Source organism: Durio zibethinus, chromosome 15 (genome assembly GCF_047325235.1).
Source record: "Durio zibethinus cultivar Kanyao isolate XHJ-2024 chromosome 15, ASM4732523v1, whole genome shotgun sequence".
NCBI classification, from domain to species: domain Eukaryota; kingdom Viridiplantae; phylum Streptophyta; class Magnoliopsida; order Malvales; family Malvaceae; genus Durio; species Durio zibethinus.
This window is the reverse complement of record NC_143176.1, coordinates 12,599,493-12,607,491: the sequence shown is the minus strand read 5'-3', so window position 1 is coordinate 12,607,491 and position 7,999 is coordinate 12,599,493. Positions and strand designations below refer to the sequence as shown.

The 7,999-nt window shown below is 31.8% G+C and overlaps 1 non-coding gene across 1 annotated transcript; it reads left to right on the top strand.

The window, feature by feature from the left end:
• Positions 1-7,892: 7,892 nt before the first annotated feature.
• Positions 7,893-7,999, top strand: LOC149514684 (small nucleolar RNA R71). Its single transcript, XR_016328378.1, has one exon. It is a non-coding gene; the product is annotated as a small nucleolar RNA R71 (small nucleolar RNA).

The following is a 7,999-nucleotide window of genomic DNA, read 5'->3' as shown; positions in this document are numbered from 1 at the left end:
TGTCACCCCAAGTCCATGCTCATCCCTAATGCTTAAGCTAGCTATTTGTAAGAAAAAAAATTTTCAAAGAACCCTAGTGAGGTGCGGCAACCTTCTTGAATTGAGAAGATATTTCTTCTCTTTTAAATGCTTTTAAACAACTCTCAAAATCTAGACTTTGAGCTACTCACAACCCTTTTTTTTTTAAAGACTCTTATACAGTTAAGTCTTTAAGCAACTTAAAGTCTTGAACTTTTTAGATACTTAACTTGTCTTGAACTCTTCTTAAACTTTAAATCTTTTAAAATTGAATAATAATGTATGGCTATGGTTTTTTCAAGAGAAAAAAATGCTTTGTAATTACTTAAAAACCTTTGGCAACCTTTAATCTTCATCAAGGATTAGGCCTTGCATCTCTTAAGCACTTTTTGGACTAAAATTAAGGCTTATTGAGTAAAAGAGCTTTGGGTTACCCATTCTGGTTAATTGCCTAACAAACCTAAATCTTTATAGCATTTTGGGCTCTATTTTGACCACTTATTTGATTGGGCTTTTCATGAACACCATCTTAGGCTTATTTTACAACTTGGGCTTCATATATCTTCTTTAGTATGCCTCTTATAGTTTTTATATACTCTTCTACCTTATGTAATTGATTGTTGTTTTTCATATAGCCTGCAAGTGCACAGATCAAGTAATAAAAGGAAGTATTCTTGTAATGTCTCATTAGGAATTATAGAATGTAATGTTGGGTTGTTCATAATTACCAAAAGTGAAGGCCTAAAATCTTATATCTAAATAAATGGAAATTTAGGTTTTGGTTGCAAAGAAAAGTAAAGATTAAAAGTGATGTGTAGGTAGAGATCTTGACTTCACCAGTTGTTACTTTTGAAATAAAAAAAAGATTGCCAAAGACTAGATCTAAGAAAGTAAGAATTTAAAGTTTGGAAATTAAAGAAACTTAAGAAGGCCAAATGCTTATAGTAAACTTGGAATAAAAACTGCATGAAAAGAACTTAAAGAACATAAAAGAAAGTGGTAGCTGATTCTTGCAACAAGTAAAAGAAACCTTGAATCCATCTTGAAAAAAAAAAAAGAATGTTTTTTGCTAAAATAAAGATTATAAAAACAAGATTTGCAACTTGAAAACAAGAAAAGAAAACATCTTGAAAACAGTACTTCTTGAATTAAAGTAAAAGAATTTAAAGAATAAAAGTTTTGTTCTTGGCAAATCTGTCACCTAAACTAATAACTCAACTAAATAACTAAAAGAAATAAGAACTAAGAACTAAAAGAGAGATGAGAAGTGAAGAGTGGGATGATGGAAAATGGTGAATGGCCTCTTTATTTATCATGGAGGGTTCGGCCAAAGGGCAAGATTTACAAGAGTTGTTTTCGAATTTAAAATTTAAATGATAAGTTTGATCTTTATCTTCTAAAGTGTCATAGCTAAATGAGACTTCTTCAAGCTTGACCATGTTTGGCTGAATGGGATCTTGATGATGTAATCTTAGCCTTTGATTGAATCTTGATCAAATCTTAATAATTCTACTTTATGGATTCAGTGATGGCTTGGAAATTCAAGAGTTAGTTGATTTTTATCTAACTCTTAAAATTCAAATGGATAAAATCCTACTCTAAGTCAAAATCTTTAAGGCTAAGCAACATGTCTCATAGTGAACTTTAAATTCTTTTTGGCCAAATGTACCTAGCCTTTACTGTGGAAAATTGCATACAAGTTCTCTTGGTTAGAGTCTTGGCCAAATAGGATACAACTTGGAGCGTCTAGGATTTTACAAAGTAAGCTCCCCTTCACAAGGCCAAATGGATAGAGTCCTTATGCCACACAATTGCTTCATATCTAAGCAAAGAGGTCATGCTTGGATCAAAACTTCTATTTAGCCGAACATGATGGAGTCTAAGTGAGCTTAGATTAGCATGTAGCCCTTCTTGAAATAGAAATGGTTTGGAAAAGTCCTTATGAAAGTGACACTCTATGAATATGGATCAGGATGGTTCAGCTATGTGCTTCCAAGATTAGACCAAAATTTGCTCCTTGAATGCATGTATGATGGTGTGCATGAAAATGATATCCATGAGCTTGAAACCTTAAAATCATAAAAACTACATGAAAAACACCAAAAATCATCCAAATTTTAAAGATTAGCACCATTTTTAGCTAGTAAAAACTCTAGATATTTAGATGCTATCACACCCCCACACTTAAATCTTTGGTCATCCTCGAGCAAAACCTTAAATCAACAAAATTAAATATCAATAATCACATTTACAAAGTCAAAAAGTACATAAACTTCCTATCATAAATTATAGCAAAATACAAAGATATAAATAAACATAGAGTTACAAGAGATTCCTTAAGAAACAAACTCTCAATATCTTATGCTTATTGCACATATACATCTACTCAATATTTAATTCATGCATATAATTCAAGTAAAAAGAATGTAAAATACTTCATCACATTTCAATTCAAATATATAATAGTCTCCATATGTTCATTTTCCTTTTCCCTCTCCACTAATGTTAGACTTACGTATTTAACTCAAGATCAAAAGGTCTTTTAGGCTTGTAATGCAAGGCTTGGATCAAGGTAGAAAAAAGGGAATTTTAGGATTAAAATCCCTAAGCTTACTTTCTTTGAATTTCTTAGACTTTGAACAAGTGGAAGCTCTTTTTGACTAGTGAAGCATCACCTTATTATTATTTTTATTATTAATATTATTATTTTAAAACAATACTTAGCCTTTTTTAGATTTTATTAAGTTGTGCCTTTGCATTCCCTATGCCTCATTTCCCCCTAAAATCATAAACATGTTTATACATAAGCATAATGGGTTAGGTAAAACAAAAGAAGGGATAATAATAATCAAAGAAAAGGCTTATTGGGATTGTAATGTGAATAAAATAAAGAAAGAAAAGGATTAATATTAAAGGCTCAAAATAAGGGTACTAATGATACATCATAATAGGGTGGCTTGAAAATGGCTCAAACGATCTAAATAACTGCCTAGCTCATCTATTGAGTCAAATACAATCTAGGATTTTACCTAAAAAGTTGAGTAGGTGAATTCTAGAGCACTTATTCATATCCTCAAATTTCATGCAAATCTATATATCATAAACTTTCACAAAAATCATAGCATTTCATATAAAGAGAATAAAAATATATGCATAAAAATCATATCCAAATAAGAGCATACTTAAGAATTCCTTTTAAGTTCCACTACATCCATAATTAAACTGTATATCATACTTTAGTCATTTTTTGAAAATATATGCAACTTCAACTAAGTGAGCATTATAATGATATTTAACATTTCAGTTTGGTTTGAAGCAAAAAATGAGATTACAATTTTAAAAAACATTAAAGTTCTAAAAGCATATTTTATCCCCCACACTTAAATTGAGAAATATATCAAAACCTAAGACAAGGGAACAAAAAGAGATACTCCATAAATTCCTTTCAATGCTGAATTCTATTTGCATAAGGCATCATCATTGCTTCACTTCATCCGTAAAAACAAAACAACTTAAACAAAAAATTAAAATATACCCGTCCTAATAAAAATAAAGAAAATATAAACATTAAAGTAAAACTTGGGTTGCCTCCTAAGAAATGCTAACTTTAGTCGAGCTTGACCATTCTTAAATCTAAAGTTCAGTTAAGCATACAACTTCCTCCACTTGCCTTATGGTCTTTCATTGGTATACTTTTAATCGATGTCCTTTAACCTTAAAGGGTTTCCTTTCTTCTTTTTCCATGATTTACATAACTCCATGGGCAAATTTTGGGTTAAAATAAAGGGCCTACTTCATTTTGACTTTAGTTTTCTAAGGAATAGTTTTAACCTTAAGTTAAAAAGTAACACACTCTGTCCAGGCTTAAAACTTTTTTCCATCACCTTTTTGTCGTATCATCGCTTCATTTTTTCTTTATATAGCTTGTTGCTTTTGTAGGCCTATAATCTAAATTCATCCAATTCATTCAATTGTTGCAGCCTTCATTCACTAGCTAGAGTCTAATCAAGGTTCAAATTCTGGATGGCCCAATAAGCTTTATGTTCCAATTCCATATGTAGATGACAAACTTTTCCATAGACTAATTGATAAAAAGACAATTTCAAATGGGTATTGTATGCTATCCTATAAGCTCATAAAGAATTATCTACAGTCTTTTTAAAAAGGATTGACTATCTTTTTAAGAATCCTTTTTACCTTCTATCAAAGATCTTAGCTTGCCCACTAGTTTAAGAATGATATGCAATCCTATGAGTCACTCCATATTTTGCTAGATATTTTTTAAAGATTTTATTACAAAAGCGAGTACCTTCACACTTATAATGGCTCTAAATGTACCAAACCTTGAAAAGATGTTCTTCCTATAAAAATGTAGTACAACCTTGGTGTCATTAAAAGGTGATGCAATTGCTTCAACCCATTTTGAAACATAATCCACAACTAGCAAAATGTATAGGTTCCTATAAGATGACACAAAGGGCCTCATGAAATCTATCCCCTAGATGTCAAAGATTTCAACCTCTAGGATGCTATTGAAGGGCATCTCTTATCTTTTGGTCAAGTTTTGAACCCTTTGACACCTATCACACTAAGCAACAAATCTATATACATATTTAAACAAGGTAGGTCGATAAAAACCACATTGCAATACCTTGGCTGTTATTCTTTCCCCTCTATATTGCTTTCATACTCTGAAGCATGGCATTGTTACAAGATGTTTTCTACTTACTCTTTAGGGATACACCTTTATAAAATAATCTATGCATTGCTTAAACAAGAAAGGGTCATCCCAAATGTAATACTTAAAATCATACAAGAATTTTTTTTCTTTGCTGATAAGTTAAATTAGGTGAGAGAACATTACCTATAACATGATTTACCAACTTGGCATACCATGGTGGTTTTTGAATGGCCAAGAGTTGTTTGTTAGGAAAGAAATCTTGAATCGACTCCTTATTATTATCTTCTTTTTTTATCCTTGACAATTGATTTGCTACATGGTCTTCACAACCCTTTTTCTCTTTTATTTCCTAGTTAAACTTTTGCGACAATAACACTACCTAATCAATATGGTTTTGCATCTTCTTTTGTAATCAAATATTTGATAGTTGTATGATATATGTACATAACCATTTTCATCCTTATCAAATAAGGTTTAAATTTTTCAAGGGCAAAGACTACAACAAGTGGTTCTTTTTTTGTTGTCACATAATTGAGTTGGGCATCATTAAAAGTCTTACATGCATAGTGGATAGGGTAAAAGACCTTGACTTTTTGTTGCCCTTATAAAGCCCCTACTATAAAATCATTTGCATCACACATTAATTCAAAAGGTTGGTTTCAAGTAGGCCACGATAGAATAGGTGCACTAATCAACTTATCTTTTAGAGTTTGAAATGCTTTTGCATAATTTAAGGTGAATTCAATCTTGATTCTTTTTCTAGTAGCTTGCATATTAGTTTAAAGATCTTGAAGAAATAATGGATGAATCTCTTATAAAAACCAGCATGCCTTAAAATCCTTCTAATCTCTTTGATTGAAGTTAGTGGTGGTAATTTGTTGATCACATCTATTTTTGCCTAATCAACTTATATCTTTTTTGTACACATTTTATGCCCTAGTATGATCCCTGCTTATTGATCCCTTCTTAAACCACAAAATGGCATTTTTCCCAGTTTAGTATTAGGTTGGTCTCTTCACATCTTTGAAGTACCCTAAACAAGTTATCAAGACACAATTCAATGTTATCATTAAAACTAAAAAATCATTCATAAATACCTCTAAGATTTCTTCCACCATATCTGAGAAGATTGCCATCTTACATCACTGAAATGTTACAGGTGCATTATAAAACCAAGTGTATTCTTTTGAAAACAAAAGTACCATAAGGACAAGGGAAAGTGGTTTTCCATTGGTCTTGAGGGGCTATGGCTATTTTTTTGTAGCACGAATACCCATCAAGTAAATAGCAATACTCATGCCCCTCTAACTTGTCAAGCATATGGTCTATGAAGGGTAAAGGGAAGTGATCTTTATGAGTAGCTTTGTTCAACTTTTTGTAATCCATGTAGACCCTTCATCTAGTTATAGTTTGTGTAGGGATCAGTTCATTATCTTCATTAGTTATGACTATCATACCTATTTTTTGGGTACACATTAGACTAGCCTCGCCCATGAACTATTTGAAATAAGGTATATAATCCTTACAAATAGCCACTTAATGATTTCTTTCTTAATGACCTTTTTCATGGTAAGATTCCAATGCCTTTGCTATTCACTTATTGCCATGTAATCATCTTCTAGTAAGATTTTATACATACATATGGTAGCATTGATACCTTTGATATCTATTATTGATCACGTAAATTTCTTTTTATGTTTTTTTTAGCACTTTTAGCAATTTTGCCTCTTATTCCTGTCTCAAAGTTATGAAAATGACAATTGGGAGAGTGGATGCTTCACCAAGGAATGTATACTTCAAGTGTATTGGTAAAGGCTTTAATTCCACACCTAAAAGCTCTTTAATGGATGGCTTAAGAGCTGTTTTATCCTTGTGTTCTATTTTTGCACTTATTGTTATTACTCCTACTGTCTCACAATTTGGTTGTATATCTTTAGGTACCTTCATGGGGAATATCTCTGTTTGATCATGCTTGTTTATTGTCACTCCCTTTTTTCCATATCAATGATGGCGTGGTCTTCCCAATATGACTAGCACTTTGACTCCTTTATCTATTTTTAAGACCATAAAATCCACTTGGAACATTAACCTTCGTACTCATACTATTAAATTCTCGGCCATATCTTCAAGATATTTGATAGATCCATAAGCTAACTGTATTATTGTTATGGTTGGTTCAAGTTTTCTTTTTCCCAATATCCTGAAAACAAATAAATGCATTACATTAATACTTGCACCAATGTCACATAATGCTTTATCAAAATATTAATTTTTGACAATACAAGGAATAGTGATACTCCCCGGATCACTTAATTTTGGTGATATTTCTCTTGTATAGTGGTGCTACATCCTTGAGCAATGCCATAGTTTCATGGCCTTCCCATTTTCTCTTTTTGAGTAAAATTCCCTTCAAGAACTTGGCATATTTGGCATGCATTTGATGGCTTTAGCAAATAGAATGGGGACTTACAAATTTTTGAAAAGTTTTACAGATCTTGCAAATTACCTTTTTTGCTTTTTGTTGCACAAATCTTTGTGGAAATGGAACTTTTAGATTAATCATCTTTGAGGAAGCATTTGGGGAATGCTTGTTATTTTCCATATTTACCTCTAGTAACTTGAGAGTCTCTTTTTAGGCAAATGGTTTGTCTAGCAAAGTTTTTCCACTCCTTAAAGTTATAGCTACTACCTTTTCTTATTACTTCAAGATGTCTTCAGCTATTGTGGTTACTTGGGATATTATGTTTTCAATAGTCTTGGCTTGATATTGTAAGGTAGATTACTGGTGTGCTATGGTTTCAAGGATGGGTAAGTTGTGGTGTTGAACAAAGTGGATTGGTTCTACCTGAAATTGACATATTTCAGTGGAATAGGGTCCTTCATAAATGTCAGAGGAGATAAAAGGATTTTTTATAGCATTCACATGTTTGGCTTAGGGTTGGCTTCCTAAGGCTTTAATCTTTTTGCTAAGGGCAACTAGTTGGAAATTGATAAAAATAATAACATTAACCTAAAAAAAACTAATAGACTTTTTACTAACCTTTCTTTCCATGCCCTACCCATTTCTTTAATAAGCTCATTTGCTTCCTCAAGCATCTTGCTCATAGTTGCTCCTTCAATGACTAAATCTAAGGTGGTTCTCATGAGTAGTGTAAGAACATTGTAAAAGATCTAGATTTGAAGCCATTGGGATAATCTAAGGTGTAGGCATTTTCTTATAAGCTCCTTAAATCATTCTCATCCATCATATAATGTTTCACCATCTATTTGCAAAAAGGTGGTGATCTCATTCCTTAGTTT